The sequence below is a fragment of the Marmota monax genome, unplaced genomic scaffold (assembly GCF_021218885.2).
Source record: "Marmota monax isolate L192 unplaced genomic scaffold, Marmota_monax_Labrador192_F-V1.1 WCK01_AAM20220418_F8-fsc00024, whole genome shotgun sequence".
In the NCBI taxonomy this organism is placed as follows: Eukaryota; Metazoa; Chordata; class Mammalia; order Rodentia; family Sciuridae; genus Marmota; species Marmota monax.
The window spans coordinates 25,621,244-25,642,046 of record NW_026695224.1 but is presented as its reverse complement, the minus strand read 5'-3'; the positions used below and the strand labels follow the sequence as shown (position 1 = coordinate 25,642,046).

At 40.3% G+C, this 20,803-nt stretch overlaps 2 protein-coding genes across 6 annotated transcripts in view; one reads left to right on the top strand and one right to left on the bottom strand.

Annotated features, from left to right (window-relative positions):
• Znrf1 (zinc and ring finger 1) overlaps positions 1-20,803 on the bottom strand; it is a 102,950-nt gene that overhangs the window by 41,761 nt on the left and 40,386 nt on the right. The gene's annotated exons all lie outside the window — the stretch shown is intronic.
• The window catches only part of Wdr59 (WD repeat domain 59), a 148,078-nt gene continuing 128,929 nt past the window's right edge, over positions 1,655-20,803 (top strand). The window contains exon 1 of one of the 2 annotated variants that reach the window (XM_058575922.1): positions 1,655-1,806. The gene's annotated coding sequence lies outside the window, so the exon portion shown is untranslated. The remainder of the gene's footprint in view (positions 1,807-20,803) is intronic. The other variant, XM_058575925.1, reaches the window with a different exon arrangement.

The following is a 20,803-nucleotide window of genomic DNA, read 5'->3' as shown; positions in this document are numbered from 1 at the left end:
TGGTGCTGAGGATCGAACCCAGCGCCCCGCGCATGCCAGGAGAGTGCGCTACCGCTTGAGCCACATCCCCAGCCCTTCATTTACTTTAATAGCAGATATTTAATAATGTTCACTAAGCATTATTGTTCTATAAATAATAAAAAATGTTCATTAAACATGTTGAATGGGAAAAACATTTTGGGGATAATGGGGAAAACTGAAAATCAACTATTAGATATTATAGAATTAGTTAATTTTAAAAATTGTGACCTTAATATTGTGATTCTGTTGGAAATATTTTTTAAAAATATTTTTTATTTATTGATTGACCTTTATTTATTTATTTATATGTGGTGCTGAGAATCGAACCCTTGGCTCACAAATGCTAGGTAAGCACTCTACCAACTGAGCCCAGCCCCAGCCCTGGAAACATCCTTTTTTCTGATGAAATAGCTATATGCAAGTAGCAATAGATACAGAGTGGCACAATGTTTGCAACTTATTTCAAATGGTTCAACATAAACAAGAAGCACACACAACCACATACATACACATGTACATAAACATATAGCAAAATGTCAGTAAGTGTTTAATTCAAGTGATGGATATATGGGTATCCATTATCCTATTTTTAAGATTTTTTCTGAAATATTTCTAAGTTCTTATAATAACACTTTTTCCAAAAAAATTATAGAGTGTTATGATATTTACATTAAAAGGGATATTACATTAAGACGCCTCACCTCAGCTCAAGTTTGCTACCATTTGAGTTTTGAAAATGAACACGCTTTTCAAGAACTTTCTGGATTTCAGATTTGTAAATAAGGGACGGTGGATATGGAATTAATTTTACAATATTACCATTCTCATTTAGGTCTTTCACCCTTCTAGATAGAGTCTACCATCGTGTGAGATCCTGGTTATGTTTTTCCATCTAATAAGTCAATTCTCCCAATTGTCTACTAAGCAATCCATCCTTTTCCACTGGTTTCTGGTACTCTTTATAATGCATTCAGTTCCCACATGAACACATGTGTAAGCTCTTTATTCCGTTTCATTTGTCCACTACTTGTTCCTGCAGCTACCACTCTGGTGTTGACATCATGGTTTGCCAGCTTATAACATGCCACATACCAGTGCAAAAGACCCCCTTTTCTCTTTTCTCTAAAGGATGACCTAGTTAATTCAAATACATTTAAAAATAAAAGTTCTTAAAAAAATTAGAATTCTGAAGGGAATTGAACTTAAAGCACACTGTTATTTCCCAAAGACAGCTATATCAATATCTATCTCATCCCACATGACCTCCTTGAAATGTGACACCAGTATTTCTCTATCAAGAGATGGGCTCTGGTCAGGCACAGTGGCACATGTCTGTAATACAGCAGCTTGGGAGGCTGAGACAGGAGGATTACAAGTTCAAAGCCAGCCTCAGCAACGGTGAGACACCAAGCATCTCAGTGAGATACTGTCTCTAAATAAAATATGAAATAGGGCTGAGGATGTGGCTCAGTGGTTGAGTTCAATCCCTAATACCTGCACCACCCGCCAAAAAGAGATGGACTTTATGATCTCTTCTCCCTAGAGTGATCTTTGTACCTCTCTCAACCAGAACAGGGGAGAGGTGATTCTGTGTGACTTCCAAGGTGAGTGCAAAAAAGCAAAGCAACTTCCACCTGGTTTTCTTGGGGACATCAGTCCTGGGATCCCTGAAAGGTAATAAGTCTAAGTGCAGCTACTTGAAGGAACTGTACTGGAGATATCACATGAAAAACTTACACAGAAACAGAGATACCAGAAGAGCCCCCAGGGCTGAGCACGAGTCATGTAAGTGAAAAAGTCTTTGAGATGGTGACAGCCATAACTCCCATATGACTGCAATCTCATGAAAGGCTTCAAAAGCCAAAAAATGCCCAGGGGAGCTATTTCCAAATTCCTGGCTTACAAAAATTGAGAGATAATTATTATTGTTGGTTTAAATTATTAAGTAGAAAATATTTGTTACTTCATAGTTATTGAAATAGCACCAAATTTATAAATCTGCATGGAAGGAAGATTAAAATCTTTACAATACTTGATCTCACGCAAGAATACAGAATGTCAGGCCATTTATTTAGATTTCATATAGGTTCTGCATATTTTTGTTTAACTTAATATCAGAAACTTTATAGTGCCTTTTGCTATTATTTTATTTCTTGTTTTCTAGTTGATTATTGCAGGCATAGATAAATGCAACTTGATTTGATAGATATATCTTGTATCTGACTATAACATATGAAAACAAAAAGTACTGCTGGGTGCAGTGACCCACACCTATAATCCCACCTACTTGGGAGGCAGGAAGATCAAAAGTTTGAGTCTAGCCTCAGCAACTTAGTGAGGCCCTGTCTCAAAACAAAAAATAAAACAGGGCTGGAGATGTAGCTCAGTGGTAGGGCACTTGCCTAGCATTTGCAAAGCCTTGGGTTTAATTTCCAGTACCACAGCCTTCTCTCCAGCAAAAAAGGAAAAAGAAAAGAGAAAGAAAAAGTTTTATGTCATCCTTTTTAATTCTCACCTTTACTTTTTCTTTCTTTAACCTAATGGTCAGTACCTCCACTGCTATGTTTCATAAAAGTAAGTTCTTCCATTAAATATAAAGCTTGGTTTAGGATATATATATCCAGTGTGTTTCCCTTTAATCCAGTGTGTTTCCCCTTATTATTATTTTATTGAGAATTTTAAACATAAAATGGTATTGAATTCATTGAATCTGTTTTTTGAATCAATCAATTGAAATAATGATATTTTTACCTCCTTGGGCTAATGATGTTATATACAGGGTTTCCAGTATTGCATCGTCCTTATGTTTTGGGGGAAAATAGTAATTGATGTGATGTGTTTGTCCTTATTCAATGCACTATTGTATTGGTTGAATGATCCATTTTGGATTTTTGTAATAAAAGTATTAGGAATCTTTTTCATTCATGATCAAACATTTGTATCTACAGGACTTTTCTTTGTAATGTTCCCCTTCAAACAAAGAATCCCTCAAACTCTGGTCTCTACCTTTGAACTTCTGGAACCCAATAAGCCTCACCAGAAGTAGAGAGATGTCCAGCTGACCCTCCTCCCTGTAGTTTGGTATCTCCTCCCCCTTCCACTCAGGCCTCTGGAGACCTGGCCTCCTAATCGCTGCAGGGAGGAGGCTGAAGGATAGTCACCTGATGGCTTTCTTATATAAACTTTCAAATAGTTGCCTTGTCCCAAGACTAACAACGCTTTCATTAATAATTGGTGGGGCTGGGCGGCCTGTAAACCCAGTAGTCGGGAGGTGGAGGTAGGAGGATTATGAGTTTGAAGCCAGACTCAAGAATTTAGCAAAGTGTTAAGTAACTCAGTGAGACTCTGACTCTAATAAAATACAAAATAGGGCTAAGGATGTGGTTCAGTGGTTGAGGGCCCCCGAGTTCAATCCCTGTTACTCCTACCCCCAAAAACCAAAATTGGTGGAATGTCTATATGACAAACTATTAAGTAGCATCCCCACATTCCAAAAAAAAAAAAGTTGGTAAAACTTCTGTACACTAATTTGTCCACATGTTGAATTACCACACCACAAATGCAAGCTGCAGAACACCACAGAGAGTGAGACACCCTGAGAAAACAAAGAAACTCATACATGCTTGCATGAGCATAAGCAAGGAAATGCTTTCAAAGACAGACCCACATTGCCTTTTGGGGCTACCTAATCACCTTCAGGAAGGGAGACTACAGTGGAAGAAGGGACATGACTTTTTATTTTAGATGCTCTATGCTGCTTCATTTTGTGATAATGAACTCCAGTTACCTTCATAATTACACAGCTAAAAAAAATCATTCCTCCCCCAACTCCTGCACTCCCTAATCTCAACCCTAAGCATCTTCAGGATAATTGATATCTTAGCTAAAAGTCATAATGGTTGGGTCTGCTACTAAGAAGACAATAACCAAAACAGTCTGAGCCAGGACACATGGCTCTAGGGAAGACAGTGAGAGAGTCTGCTGTGAGTAGTAGTAATCTAGGGAAATCTCTACCTAAGGGAACTGCTAACACCGATGCCCACCCTGTAGCATGTCAGGCTGTCCCACTGGCTCTAGCACAGGAGCCATGGCTGCAGGAGCAGCCCAGTGTCTCAGCTGGCAGGATGCACTAGATTGAGAAGTGAACAGTGTCCCCCAGGCTTTCTTATTATCTTTGCTCTCCCCTTCCCTGTTTTCAGCTCTAGCTATCTACATCATCAAATGTAATACAATTACCAAGGTAAGAGGATTGGTAATTTCTCACTCAGTGAAAGCCATTCCTTTTCCTTACTGGAGAGCACAAGAACACTGAGTGAGGGCCACAGGAACATGTTTGGTGTCCAGTGAGACAGATGAGTGAGATACACCTGCTTGGTCCCATGTTCTATCAGTCTGAGTTAGGTGAACTCTGCATTCCCATACAACCAGGTCTGCAACCCAGTGCCCACTTTTTGCTGGGCTCTCTGAAGGGCACAGCCAGACAGCACACGTGTTGCCCAGGGAGCTTGCACACTGAGCTGGGCCAGGCTGGGCACTCAATCCTTCCAAAAAGCCTCTTTGGCTCTCACCAATGCAAGACTCGTGGGGTGCCAAGAATTGCAAGAATAGCCGAGAGCAGCCAGAAAATCTCTCTGTTCTCTCTCCACAGCAGCTCTGAGTCTGCTGCTCATTTAGTTTTTCCATCCACCCAGGAGGACAGTGGGAGGGGAGGAGTAAAGCAGTGGGAAGAAAAATGTAAGAAGCAGTCACATCTCTAGAGTCGCTCCTATGTGCCAGGCTGGTTCTGGGTGCTTTATCTGTGTTACTGCATTAAATCTGAACATCTCTTTTCCAGATGAGGAAATCAAGGCACAGGGAAGTGAAGTTAGGACAGCTCTGAGAGACTGAACCCCAACCAAGCAGACTGACCTTAGGACAACAGGGACAGAAATGTACAGAGGAGGGGCGGGAGTTGTAGCTCAGTAGTAGAGCACTTGCCTCATGCGTGAGGCTCTGAGTTCAACCCTCAACATCACATAAAAAATAAATAAATAAATAAATAAATAAATAAAGACATGAATAAAACAAACCAAAACTTAGACTTGTTCCTTGTTTTCAATCAAGGGTACCACAATTGAGTTTTGGTTTAAAATCAGGCCCTCTGCTGGGCACACTGGCATACATCTGTAATCCTAGCAGCTCAGGAGACTGAGGCAGGAGGATCTCAAGTTCAAAGCCAGTCTCAGTGACTTGGCGACACCATGTCTCAAAATATAAGAGCTGAGGATGTGGCTCAGCGGATAAGCACCCCTTGGATTCAATCCCTGGTATAAACAAAATAAAACCAGGCCCTCAAATATTAGTTAATGGAGGTAGGGGAGAAGTTTCTAGGAATAGTAATGCTACATTCCTTGAGTAATCTAGAAATACACAAGAACTATTAAGAAATACTGGGAGTTCTGCATTTTAACAAAAGTCCTAAGCCAGGAGACCAGCTCCAATCCTTTTCTAGACACATCTAGCCAGAAGGAGACAGATGCACACAGGGAAGTCATAGCCAACCCAGGAAGCTAATTTCCTTCCTTCAACTGTTGGACAAAGGCAGGGACTACTCTATGTCTGGAGTTTTCTCCGTTCTCATTCTTTCTCTGCTAAGAGTGGGTCCTTTGTTAAACCAATGACCCAAGTGCAAGGGAAGGTCAACCCAAGGATCTTTGGTAAACTTCCCTTTGAGAGGACCCACACCAAGAGAGAAATACCACAATTCCTAACTTTGAATCTTAAGCCTTAAAACTGGAAGGAAAATTAGAGGCATAAGGCATTCTTCTCACTTTACAGGTGAAAAATGGAGACAAGGGCTAAAGATCTGTTCGGAGTCACATGAGTTGTTAGGGACAGACTCTAGATGAGAATGTGCATGCCCTCAGCTCCTTGTTTGGTCCCTTTTCTACTACTCCACCCAGGAGCAAGCTGGAACTCTGCTCTGTGGAAGCACTGGCGCAGTTCTCCCGCCCTGATAGCAAGGAGAGCTTTCAGTGAGGTCTAGACAGTGGATTTAGGGGGTTAGACACATTCTGGAGGTGAGCAGATTTCAGCCTGGATTGGAATGGAAGGAAGGCCAGTTCCAGTCAGACAGCTGGGTTTTGCCTGGTTTTACTTCCACCTTATTCCTCTGACCCCCACCCCGCTACAGAATTCACAACAGTGTTTAGCATTTGCCGTGAATGAGTGTGCGCATTATATAGCTTCAAAAAACCATATGGTAATATTTCATTTAAAAATGAATGAAGGGGCCTGGGGATGTGGCTCAAGCAGTAACACACTCACCTGGCAAGTGTGGGGCACTGGATTCGATCCTCAGCACCATATAAAAATAAAAAATAAAGATGTTGTGTCCACAAAAAACTGAAAAAATAAATATTAAAAAATTCTCTCTCTCTCTCTCTTCTCTTCTCTCAAAAAAAATGAATGAAGGGATTATGGCAGACAACATGCTAGTAGTTTTCGGTGTCCAGTGATGCAGTTTGCGAAGTTTGATTGTTTCTGACACTGGTCTCGAATTCATAATCCTCCTGCCTCAGCAAACTAGTGATGTCCTAAGCAATTTAGACTCTGCCTCACAAATTAGATAGATAGATAGATAGATAGATAGATAGATAGACAGATAGATAGATAGGGCTGGTGATGTGCCTCGGTGTTTAAGTGCCTTTTTATTCAATCCCCCAGAATGGCGCCTAGGGTCAGTCTGCCAGGGTTTTAAGACAAGGTGTCATCATACATTCAGGGATGTGGAACAGTCTTGTATTGGTTTTGGCCAGTAGTTGTTAATTGATTAACTTTCCTTATCTTGTTCCCCCCCCCTCCAGAGCTTGTAATTAAATTCAGGACATCTTGAAATTTTTTTTAATATTTTCGTTTTAGTTGTAGATGGACACATACCTTTAATTTATTTATTTATTTTTATGTGGTGCTGAGGATAAAACCCAGTGCCTCACATGTGCTAGGCAAGCGCTCTACCACTGAGCCACAACTCTAGCCCAGAATTGTCTTTTAACACATGTAGACTGTTAATCCCATAAGATTCCTCTTCATTCCTCCTCTGTGCTGGGTGCAGCCAGGCCCTCTGGACCCCTCTCTTAGGACCCAGTGCTGCTCTCCTGCCACCCACACTTCACCTCCATTATTACAGTGGCCAGGAGCACAGACATTCTCACAAAGAGATTAAAGAACAGCAGTAACAGTCATCTTGCCATAGGTGCCAAGGGGGACTGATATCGGGTGTCCCAGCTTATCCTGGGTGCCCTACCACTGCTAATATGAAGATGACAAAGTGAAGTAAACTCAGGGACACATGGCCAAAACTGCTGTAGAAATGTCAAGACTGGCTCTGTGTTCACACTGTCACTCAACCCTTTTAATTGACTTTCTGATAAACAATTCATCTCACTTCACAGTTCTCAACTTTAGCAAAATGTCAGACCCCAAGCCACTGAAGATGGAAAGTTCTCAGTTGCTTTCAGCACCCCAAGAGGCTGGTGCTGTGGAGAGGTGCTGGCTCTGACATTTTGACCTCCCAGGGATGTGGGTTATGCTGTCCTGGGAGACACTCCAAGGTATACCTCTGATGCCTTTAAACACAGAGGTTCTAATCATGTTATTACAAATGAGCTAGAACAGGTTTGTCAAAGTGAGTTCTTTAAACTCTTTGAAATCTTTTGAAGTTATTAAACAGTCGTTTGTTTAGACTTTTTAATACAGCATAACAGCAAGAATTTTCAGCAAGAATAGATATTTTCTCGTTGACACTCTGTCAAGTCAAAAGTGTAACCTAATTTTACATTGCTCTGAGATTAATTTGAGGGAAACACGATACAAACCAGAATATTCCATCTTCTCAGCAGCAGGCCCTAGGGAAGGGAACTTCTCCCAGCACTACTACACTGAGGCCAATTGTCAGTAAAAGGCCTCAGCCAGGTCAGAAGCTGACACACAGCAGCTGCCTCCTGGCTGGTGGCAAGAAGATGAATTCTGTGAAGAACACTGGCGGAGTTGTAGTTATACTAGAGTGTACAGATCAATTGAGAAGAGCTATACTTTTAATGTCTTCTTCCCTGAGTGACTTCTGACTAAGCTATTTCACACACACACAAAAAAATCACATCATGAAATTGCCAGGAAGAGTAACAGATCTACACTGCAGGGTCTAAATTCATCAGCGCCCCCTGAAAGAAGTCACGTGGGTGGCATTATTGAGATCTTTACTCCTCATTTTTTAGCCTCTCTTCACACAGTTAAGAAACTCAGTACCCTCAAAGCATAGAGGAGAAATGAGGAGATGCCCTCAAAAGCCTTTCCTCAAACTCATGGTCCAACCAAGATCAAAAGCCAGGGTTATCGAATCCTCCAAATGCTAGGGCTTCCTGAGTCTGGCATGCTAGGGTAAATTTCATGGTGCTCGAGCTCAAATGTATAGACAAATGTAATTCCTCACCCCTGCTACAGGCAAAGGGGACTGCCATATCACTTTGGTCTGGTGAAAGTAAGTTGAAGTTCTTCCACGTTTTCTACAATAGAGAGAGGAGCCTCATACTTTGGTCTGTACCAAATAATCAAACCAAGATGTCTAGTCATATAACCCTAACCCAAACTGTCTAGTTCCCTAACTTTGTAAATGCAAAAGAATAAAGGGAGAAATGAGATGAAGGAACAAGGGAACACAAAGAATACGTCTTCCAAAGATCAAAACAAACAAGGCCAGCCTAAAGGAGAGAGGAGCGGGACCAAATTCATCAGCTTAAGACCTCCAGTCCTCTTTGAAATTGATTCATGCAATTTCCAACCATTACAGGTAGAAGAAAACCCTCAAACTTTTGGCTCCAAATACTTCTCTGCTCACATTAGAAATGGAAGGATCAAATAAGACCTGAGAGCAAACTTTAAGAGACTGAAGTCTTTTGATGGCATAAAAACTGGTTCCTAGGAGATCTGAGCCATTTCACCACAAACAAACAAAAAGGCCGTAGTTTTCTCTGATACCCCCACAGTATCAGAGATTTATTATGCTTGATCTTGATGTATTATGCTATTCTTTCTGAAATTCTGCAGCTACTTGGTGCCAAGCCTGCAACACAGGGAAGGGTAGCAGCAGTGTCTGTGAGTAGTCCTAATGTCTATCTGAAATAGTTCATTCAGTAGGCAAGGAGGTTTGGGACACTAACAGAGCTTCCTCCACCACTCACACATTGAAGAGATCAAGGCCACAGTCTAGTCATTTATATTCAAATAGGAAAATCTCAGCTGATGGCAGCCCCTTGCATGGAAAACATTTGGCATAGCTCAGAAACAGCCCAAAGGAAACCAATGTAGTCAAACATTCTCAACTAAGGCCTACAGAAGATCCAGAACATCTCTTATGCCATGAGACCTGATTTATTTAAAGAGGTGAGGGAAAGGACCAGAGATTGTGGAACAACCGCCTGGATCCAACCAGCAGTGTAGGCATTAAGTACTACCATCAACCGTACCACCTGATCTCTTAGTTTCCCCTGGGATTGGCTTACCAAAATCAATTCAAACAACTCTTCCCAAAGCAATGTGTTGAGATTTGCTGCTCACTCCTGCTCAAGTATTCACATGAAGAGCTGAGATACCCACTGTTCAGAAAGGGTCTGATTCCTCTTACCCTACTATGGTAATCATTTCCCATTTCTCTCACTCTTCTGGGAGGCCTTGGTCATTCTCTTTCCCCTCAGTTCCTGCTGCCTGCAGTAATGCAGGGCCAGCAGTTTTGGGGTAATAATCCATGGACTTAACTGTCAACTCTTGTGTTCTTTCAAAGTGTCCCTTGCAAACAAAGCTACTGAAAGCCAAAAAAAAAGAAAAAGTTGCACATCATGGATGAGAATAGCTCACCTAATGGGGATGTAGTAGGCTAATATCAGATCTAATGGGGAGGTGGGGGGAGTGGGGTAAGGTAGCGGGGAGCTTGCACATTAGAATGTTTGTAGGATGAGAAGAGGCAGAATAAAGGTCTTCTCTCAGGTCCCTGTTTGTTGAGGGGCTTTGCAATGGCCCTGGCCCTACACTTCTCCATACATAGACTACCATGTACAGATAAAGCAGACAGAGAGAATCAATTTCACTACCTTTCTTGCAAAGCAGCTGCTGGTGACAACCCTGAGGTCAGGAAAAAGGAATGTCTCATTTGTTTATGAAGTTTTAATTTTCACCTGTAAAACTAGAGCCTGTCTTTGGATTCAAAAGTGAAAGGGATCCAGAGAAAGCACATGACAGAACAGAAAGAATCTGGTCCTTCTCCTGTCCTGCTAAGGGAAGGCTGTTTAACCTCCGAACTTAAGAAGCTTTTCTTCATTAAGCAATTCTCAATCCAGGACCAAATTAATTCATTAAAAAAAAAAAAAAAACCCTCCAGGTGTTGCTCAAACCTATGATTCTTGCAGAGCAAACAAGAAAACAAAACTTGGGCTGGGGCTGAGGCTCAATGATAGAGTGCTCTCCTAGCATGCCTGAGGCACTGGGTTCAATCCTCAGCACCACATAAAGATATTGTGTTCACCTAAAACTAAACACACACACACACACACACACATCAAGTTGCTGGTTAAACATTAAAAAAGAAAGAAAGAAAACAAAATTCTGTTGCCATCTATATTTGTATTGCAGTAATCTCAGTGTATTCCATTTTGATCAGAAATCTGTTAGGCATGAATAGCACAAGACATGCATTTGAATTACACTGGACTCAAGGGAGCAGGGCAAGGGAGAAGGAAGAGGATGGAAGGTGGAAAGACTCTAAGAAGTCCTGGAGCTATTAGACTCCAAAAGAGGGGAAACCCCCCAGGAAATTCTGAACAAATCTGAAAGAAAATGCAATAGCATTTTTCTGAAAAGAGAAAAGCTATCATAAGCAGCAGCCTAAATCTGGAGTTCCAGATACCCAGAGAACTGAATGACAAGATGCAGCACTGAATGTATAGTGGAAGGAATCCCATGGCACTAAAAGTCTTTCCCACCAGATATGTTGTGGGACTCATTATAAAATGAAGATTTGTCCTCCCACACTACACTATTTGTGAACTTCAATATCTCTGGTCAAAGAAGAATAACACCAGATTTTACTTACTCTTCAATCAAGAAAGGTAAACACCAACACCAGACAGAATTACATACTTGACTTTCAAACCTGTTCTGGCTACAACACCAAAGCTTATGAGACTACTGCCTTTGAAAATGACAGAATCCTTGACTCCACCTCAACCTTTCCAGGGGCCTCTGGCCAGAGTGGCCTGATGAAAATGTGATGGAACATGCAGTCACTTGGCTTGCAGGATGGGATTTACAGAATGAGATGGATCCTTTCACAGGTCAACTTCCTTAGATCCTTGCCTCTTGAGGTTCCATTTCACTTTATGAATGCTTCAGTTTCAACCAAACAAAAAGGGAGGTCTGGAGTGATTTTGGGAAAGGGACCTGCAAAATTAACCATCAACTATTAGTAGTTAAAACGAGCCAGTCACAGTGTGCAGGCTTGTAATTCCTGCTACTTGGGAGGCTGAGGAAGGAGGGCAGCAAGTTTGAGGCTAGCCTGGGCAACTGAGCAAGATCTTGTCTCAAAATAAAAAGGGCCGGGGGTGTGGCTCAGTGGCAGTGTGTCCCTGGGTCCAATCCCTAAGACTGCCCCTTGCAAAAAGTTAAGATGATTATAGACTTCAGAATTTCCTCTAATAGAAAATCTTCTTGATTACATATAAATATAACCTGCCTGCTCAGCAAAGAAATTGCTCATAAAATCTGAACAAATTGGGGATGGCCTGTCCAGCAAATGTCTTAGGAAATACCAGATCAAAAACATACTTGTTTCCCTTAGAGTTTGTGGTACAAGAGGCACTCTGGTCCTTTCAAGGGATGGCTTACCCAAGGAAATTAATTTTAGTTAGAAATAGATAATAATTACTCCCACAAGACTATGTGCTTAATGCTATTTTTCATCTATAAAATCAAAGTTCCTTCCACTTGGAGAGCTGGGTAGGGTCCTGAGGTTATGGGACAGCATTCTTACACCTGCATTAGTGAGGTTCTGTGGACTGGCAGGAAGGAGTTTCTTCCTTCAGGATGACAGCTGATATGCCCACAATGCCTTGGTTTTGTGGGCTATAGGGATGAAAGAGCTTCTGGAAGTTTGATATTTAAGTCTGAGAAATGAATTGGCAGCAGATAGTATAATAGGAGAAAACTCATACAACTTTATTAATGTGTAAGTGCTGCATGGGAATCACAAAAAGGAATCTCCCAAGAAGGGCCAAATGGTTGAGCTTAAGGAGCACCTTGAGCTCCAGAAAGAAGTAGAGGCACATATCATAAGCCATCTATGGACTGCTTGTGGGCCACTGCGCATCGTAGCCTAGTGAATAATAACATCTGGTGTCTGGGAACTTTCAGTGGACATTTCCTCTGTGTAGGACTGCTCAGAGACATTGTGAATTCCTATTCTGCTCTGCCATGTCCCACACAGCACCTGAGATGGGTAGACCTGCCAAGATGCCAATCAATCTGCTGACTGCAAGACATCCTGGAAGCAAGACTCCGCCTTTGAAACCTTATCCCTGCCTTTGTTTCATCCCCTTTAAATAAACTGTTGGTGCCATCTTTCCTTTGTCTAGTTCCAATTCCTGTGTGGACTAAACCTATCAGGGCTCCATTTTTAAAAATATATTTCAGACTCTTTTGTTCTTCACTAATTTTTCTAGACTTTAATATTTCAGGTGACTTACAGCCTCCTTGGCAAGAAGAAGTACAATGCCCCCCCCCCCCCATCAACGAAATGCTGGCTGTCACCCCATAGGCATGGGATTCCTGGGGGAGGTGAAAATAGTAAAGGAATAGGGGCCTGTCACCTCCAGGGGAGCACAGGTCATAGGAGGGTAAAAGCTGTCTTGTGCAAATACAGTATCTCAGGTAATGGCCTCATTAGAATAGATGGTTAGTTGTGACGCAGTGTCAGATCTCTGGTCTCCTTTTCCTGTTGAGTTATCTTGAGTGAGACATCAAGAAGGGGACCTGTAACAATTCCATTTCTACTGGAAGAACTTCCTTTAATCACCTTTTTTTGGAGAAAGCCCCTCATTTATTGCTTTCTAAATTCCTTTGGTTTGAAATAATCAGCATACCAAAGCACCATTTATTGGGAATATATTTTCTCCCATCCAAGTACTAACCAGGCCCGACCCTGCTTAGCTTCCGAGATCAGACGAGATCAGGCACGTTCAGGGTGGTATGGCCGTAGACTGGGAGTATATTTTCTGAACCCCAGCAGAGCAAAGGAAAATGTTTCTTTCCCAGGGGTATGATCAGTGCCTAGCATGACAATCTCGTGTATGATGACAGAATATGCCTGTGCCTGAGTAACATGGAAAGTGGTGGAGGCCAAGTTCTTCATAATATTAACTTAACTTAGGGCCCTGGTTCTGCCACAAGAAGGCAAGACTAAATCGTATGTGGAGAACTAGAAATACAGAGTAGACACACACTAAAGGAGGAGTTCTAAATTCTAGTAAGCCAGTATTGGTACTTTGTTTCCTGTGTTTGTTTCCCTAGAAAAGCATTAAGATGGGATCAAGCGGGAAAGTCTAAATGATGTTCCCACACTTCTCAATTCACTTACTGCATTAATGCAGCATGGGTCAATGCTCAAACCTGCTTGTTGGGAGAAGGAAGTCATCTCTCTACAAATATGTCTGTCCACCTAATCTGCCTATTACAACGGTCTCCTTCTGCGTTTGCTCTGGGAAGCTAATTTCAATAATAGGTTCATCAAGATATAATTACACTCTAAAACAAGAAGCTATTTAAGAGACAAGACCAGGAAGACTGCTAGACTCTCATTTGGACTTGACCAATATGAAGGCTATATGCAAGACAAGGAGGTCTATGATCATCTCACTGATGGGGGCAGTGATGGCCAAAGCACATGGCACCATGAAGCAAGTCCTATATTCCTAACAATTCCATGCTCCATAAGAATAGGTAAGGGGGCTGGGGATGTGGCTCAAGCGGTAGCGCGCTCGCCTGTCATGCGTGCGGCCCGGGTTCGATCCTCAGCACCACATACAAACAAAGATGTTGTGTCCACCGAGAACTAAAAAAATAAATAAATATTTAAAAAAAAAAAAAAAAAAAAAAGAATAGGTAAGGCCAGGGTTGCAATTGTAGCTCAGTGGCAAAGCGCTTGCCTAACATGTGTGAGGCACTGGGTTCAATCCTCAGCACCACATAAAAATAAATAAATATGGGCTAGGGCTGTAGCTCACTGCAAAGCACTTGCCTAGCGTGCGTGAGGCACTAAGTCCGATCCTTAGCACTACATAAAAAAATAAAATAAAAAATTTTAAAAAGGCATTCTGTCCATCTACAACTACAAAAAAATGAACAAACAAAATGAAAGTATTATGTCTATCTAGAACTAATTTTTTTTAATAGAATAAGTAAGGTCAATTTCTCAGAGGAATTAATATCAGGAGAGAAATCAGTAATGCCATCACAGACTAAACTGGAGGAAATGGTTACAGAAGCACAAAGCACTAACCCAACTATCACTCCTTACCCATGATTTCCCTTTCTATAATTTCAGTTAGCTGGATTCAACCACAGTCCAAGAATATTGAAGTTCATAAATAAACAATTAATAAGTTTTAAACTGTGCTCAGTTCTAGCAGGATGATGAAATCTCACACCATTATGCTCCATTCCACCAGAGATGTGAAACATCCCTTTGTCCATCATATCCATGTATCCATGCCATATCAGCTACCTGCCCATTAGGTCTTGGTAATCAGATCACCAGTGCTTGTTTTCAAATAACTCCTATTTTACTTACTAAAGGCTCTGAAGCCTAAGACTAGTAATGCAAAGAAGACACCAAGGCATAAAACATGAAAGGACAGATTAATTCTGGTATTACATGGCAACATTGTATAGGGCGTATGGGGAAACCCTGCATATACAGAATTTGGTTACTTATCTGCTTTTTCAGGCATCCATGGGGATCTTGCAACAAAACCCCTGAAGCTAGGGGGAAATTATTGTATTATCTGTCCACAAAATTATTAAATTGCTGCTTAAGGTAAAAAACCAATTTCTTAGACCCTTTATTAGAGGTGTCTGAGACCAGAATAAAGGTTGAAAACCCAGGATGAGGCCTCAGAAGCCCACATAATGTTCTCTTTCATGATGTGACACTCCCATCCCTTGTCCCCTCTGCCTCATAGGACTTATGGGGGAATCTGCCCAGGATCTGATCTTAGAAGGAAAATAGGCAGTGCACAGCTTGCCCTTGAGCTACTGAGGATCAACAAAACAGGCTGAACAGCCAGGTCACCAGGAAAGCAAAGTAGCATCAGCTTCTCCCAGGGGTCCATCCCTCACTACAACTGTACTTCCAGAACGAGAGTCCTGAGAGTACCCCAACTCTCACAACAGTGGTTACTTTCCTTTTCTTTACTTTACTTTTCCTTTACTTTACTTTCTTTTCCTTTACTTTACTTTCTTTTCCTTTACTTTCCTTTTCCAAACCCAAACTGCTAAAGTCAGGAACTATATTTCTGGATCAAAATAGTTCTGGTGCATACTCTGGAAGACAAAATGGCTACGTAAAAACACCTGGCTTGATTATTTCTACATGGGCTTCTGCCTTTTCCACAGAAATCACAAAACCAGAGGAAACTAGGGGGCCTGGCTAGGGTTAGAGGGTAATACAAAGCAACAAGGAGGGAAGAGATCAATTAAAATGGAATAATCAGATTAGCTGAAAAAAGAGATAGTTGATTGAACAAAAAACAAACTTTTGCCTAGCATGGTGGCGTATGCCTTTGATCCCAGCTACTTGGGAGGCTGAGGCAGGAGAACTGCAAGTTCAAGGCCAGCAACTTAGCCAAGACTTAGACTTAGTCTCAAAATAAAAAAAAAGGGGGGGGGGGGCGCTGAGTTTGTAGCCCAATGGTACAGTGCTTACATGAGGCCCTGGCTCCAAACCCTACTACCACACACACAAAGAAAGATTTTCTTGAATATGTGACATGCATATTAAAGTATAAACTGAAAAAAAACATAATCTGAGCTTATGAGGAAAAAGCTCTCTATATGAGTCAATCTGCTTATTTAATGTGTGAATTTTGTCTTACAAAATGAGACAAACCTTGATGGAGATCAGGGATGCAAAAAGAAGAAAACCTACAGGTTCATAAGTAGCCCTTGATAGCTGCAGACATCAAGTGTTTGTAATTTTTATTTTTAACTTTCTACTTGAAGTCCTCAAATTAGAGGAAATAATTCTTTTCTGACCCTCTGTTCCCATCTTGTATGCATATTTAGATAATTTGTGTTTTTAACTTCAAGGTTTTAGCCACCCACCTGAACTAATTTTATAGGTAGGATGGGAAGTAAGGTAAAATCCCCTAGATTTCCTTTGCATCTGTAAATAGAGATTCAGGAAGGCAATCAGCCAGCCTACCTAGGGTAGGACTTCAAGAGAGACTGTCTCCTCAGAAGCTCCTCCCTCACTCTGATCCAGATACCTCAGGGAGCTAAAATAGCTTCTCCCATCTGCAGGCTCGGATTCCCCACATTTTCACATGGTCACCAGCTCTGTTTTGAAATGTGTAAGTCTGTGCTCCATAGGAGCAGAATCACAGAGGACGTCATGCAAAGATGAAGACTGCATTTGGTGAAATCAAAACAGTAAGAGGGAAGGATGGATAGATGGAAGGAAAGAAGGAGGGCATGAGGGGGTGGTGCACAGATGAATGATTTGTGGATAAAGCAAATACAGGAAAACACTGGCTTCAGAGTCGGTGGTAGTTATATGAGTTTGCTTCTCAATTTTACTGTCTCTGGTACTCCTGGCTGCTGGAAAATGGAGGTGGCCTTGTAGGAGTTAATAGTGTCACTTATAGCTGGGCAGAGTGGTGCCCGCCTGTAATCCCAGCAGCTTGGGAGGAGGATAACAAGTTCAAAGAATGTTACTCATACCCCTGAGATCAGAGGACCTGGCCTCACCTTAAACAAGTCTGATGGCTTGGAGGAGCCTTTCAAGTTAGCAAGGGGTCCTGACACAGAAGGCAAACTTAAGAGACCTTTTGCAAACAATTCATGCTTTGGGGCCCCGGGGGTCTACTTGTACTTGGAGGTAGGTGGGGAATGTAATATCCTCTATCTAGAGAAGAGGTTGGGCTGTACTGGTGTCAAAACTCAGTGAACATATTTAAAAGTGTGTGCATTTCATTGCATGTAAATTTTACATACAAGAACTGAAACACTGAACACCAGTAAATGGTAATAATGTTGAAATAAGTCAAGAGAAATATAAAATAAGTTTATTCTGAAACGAAATCAAGGTAAGTTCATAAAGAGTAAAGAGATGAAAAGATATGTGTTAATAAACAAGCACAGTAAAAAATGATACACAGGGTGGGCAGTGGTGGAGGCGGTGCTGTGCCTGAGCAAGCACATGAGTATTTTTAGAAAGTTCCTCAGATGGGTTACACAAACTGTGATCCATCCATGCCATGGAACTCTACTTAGCAATAAAAAGGAATGAACTACTGATATATTCAATAGCTTGGATAGGGAACTATGCTGATTAAGAAAAACTAATCCTAAAGGTTACATGCCATATGATTCTACTGATATAGCATTATCAAAATGACAAAATTATAGAGGAGGAAAACAAGTCAGCAGTTGCCAGGAGATAGGACCTCTGTGGTGATGGAACAGTTGTGTATTTTGATTGTGGTTTTGCATAGAGGAATCCACAAACTGGATTCTCTCAGTTTTGAGAGTTCCTATACCATTTCTTGCTAGTTAAACTTCATAAGAATCATGAAGAAGCATGCTCCTCACTCAGACACTGCTGAAAACAAGACCCTATCCATAAACAAAACAAAACAGAACATGTTAAAAAGTCATAAACCCTTCTAACTACAACCTCGGCAGAGGAGTTTCATCTTTCAAAATGTAATGACTATTATAATTTATAATCTTATTTTTAAAAATCCTTACACATTTAAATGCTGATGTTCTGATGCCCTTAAGAACTAAAAAATTAAACAAGACACTCAAATTTTCTACAACTTCACTATCCTCTCCTTATTTCCACAATCCTATCCCTTCTCCAACCTCCAATCATTAAGGGAATAATAATTTGTAAGACCTTTATAATCAGGGTTAATAAATAATTTGGGAGCCACAATTTTAGAATTTACTTAATAAAAGAAAGATACTTTAATCACTTGCTAAATGCTCACAGTAAACTAAAGTCTTAAAAACCCTTTGAAGTACCTCATCTCAATTTTGAAAATGAAAATCATGGGAACTTCCAGTTACAGTAATGCAACAGCTGAGATAACCAGAAAACCCTACTGCCACAAATACCTAATACAGTTGGAGAACAAAGCAAGAGCTGGAAATCCCCAGGTGCCAGAAACAAAGAGAGAAATGAAAGGGAAAAGAAGCATTCTCTGTTTTGTGCTACATGCAAGACAGAAAAAGGTCCCTGTGATCTGTAATCATGAGTTACATACACCTCCTATACTCTGATTAAGATGGACTCACAGACAAAACTTACAAAACACAGGAGAAATGATCTAACATGGGCAAGATCAGAAAATAGTACCATCTAACAGATCCTGTAAAATAACTACACTTAAAAATTAAAGACATAAAAAACATTCAAAATTCCAGAGAATAACATGCTATGAAGGAAGGATGGAGGAAAGAAAAAGGCAGACAAGAAAAAGTAAATTACAGGGCTGGGGTGTGGCTCAGTGGTAGAGTAATTGCCTAGCATGTGTGAAGCACTGGGTCTGATTCTCAGCAGCACATATAAATAAATGAATAAAATAAAGGTCCATCAACATCTAAAAAATATTTTAAAATTTTTGGAAATGAAAAGAATATTCATTAAAATAAACAACAAAAAAAAATCAATGAGGGCTAGGAATGTAGCTCTGTGGTAAAGTACTTGCCTAATACACATGAAACTCTGGGTTCAATCCCCAGTACCACCCAAATACATATACATACATACATAAAAATATATTAAAAAAAATTCAGGCTGAGGATATAGCTCAGTTGGTACTGTCTTGCCTTGCACGCACAAGGCCCTGCGTTCAATCCCCAGTACCACAAACAAAAAAAAAACAAACAAAAAATTTAATAAATGTAAGGATTATTCATGATTCATAAAAACCTTGGGTAGGACTGGGGTTGTGGCTCAGTGGTAGAACGCTTTCTTGACATGTGAGGCACTGGGTTCGATTCTCAGAACCACATATAATAAATTAATTAAATAAAGGTTCATCAACAACTAAAAATACAAAAAAAGCATTAAAAAAAAACACACCTTGGGTAAATGTTACTAGGAAATGGGATAGTCATACCATTTCAGAGTTCTCAGCCACAGATCATCTTTACCAAGGAAATACTACCTTAAACCAATCAAATCATGGGACAAACTGATTGTTATGGACTTCCTAGTATAACACAATAAAAAGACACAAATCATCTATATGGTCCTTTTGCTAAGAATGTTCAGCTTGAATCTAATTACAAGAAGCAATTTGACAAAACCAAACTATGGAACACCACTGGCCTTAAGAAATGTCAATCTGATAAAGGTCCAGGGAACAGAAGGACTGTTACAGAATAAAAGAAACTAAGGGAACTTCCAACTACATGCAAAACATTATCCTTGAACTGAATCTTGGAATAAAAAATAAAAACTATACAGTGGTAGAGCACTTAGCTAGTATGCACAAGGCCTTGAGTTCAACTCCCAGTATCACAAAAAGTAAAAACTATAAAGGGCATTTGGGGGACAACTAGAAATCTGAATAAGGATATAATATCTTATGATTATAAAATAATTAACTGGTTATTAATTTAATGTCAAATTTCTTAGTTATGATGACTACCATAACCAGGAAAATTAGGCAATGCATAAGTAGTTAGGAGTGAAATGACACGATGTCTATAACTTTTAACAGGTTCATGTTTTGCAAATATGGCAAAATGTTAATTGGTTGAATCAAGATGAAAGCATATAAGTGTTATCTTTTCTTTCCAGTTTTCTGTAGGACTTATATTTTTTCAGAATAATTTGGGGAAGAGAAAAATGTATCTTGTATATTTAAAACACATAAAAACTGTATGTATCAGGTTGAATACATTGAAATGTTGAGTACATTGAAAAAAAAGAAAGAATACAAGAATAGAAAGCATTCAATTAATGATTTAATGTGGTTCCAATCCAAGTAATTTACAGAGATAAGGAAGTCCCAAGGAGATTATTTGAGAGGGAATTAGTTTATGAATTTCATATGATCTTGATTCCATACTACTTAAAACAGAGCAAACAGTATGCATTTGTATGGAATCATCAAAGGAAATGTAATTGCCAACTTCACCAAAAGATCAAAGAATCATTTCACTATATAGTCTATAACCAAGAATCCTGAATACTAAATTAGCATAAGGCTTCTTATGTTAATATCAAAGTGACTTTTAGAAAGAAACAATAAAAAGGGGATAGAAAATAATTCCTCTATGATTAAAAAGAGCTTGTGGGATACAGCTAAAGCAAAATCTAGGGGGAAATTTAAAAAGCATATTTTAGAGCAAACAAATCTATAGAGACAGTAGACTGCTTAGGACTGGGGGCCATGGGGAGAAATAGAAGATGTCTAAAGGGCATGGGGTTTCCTTTTGGGGCTAATAGAGATGTTCTAAAATT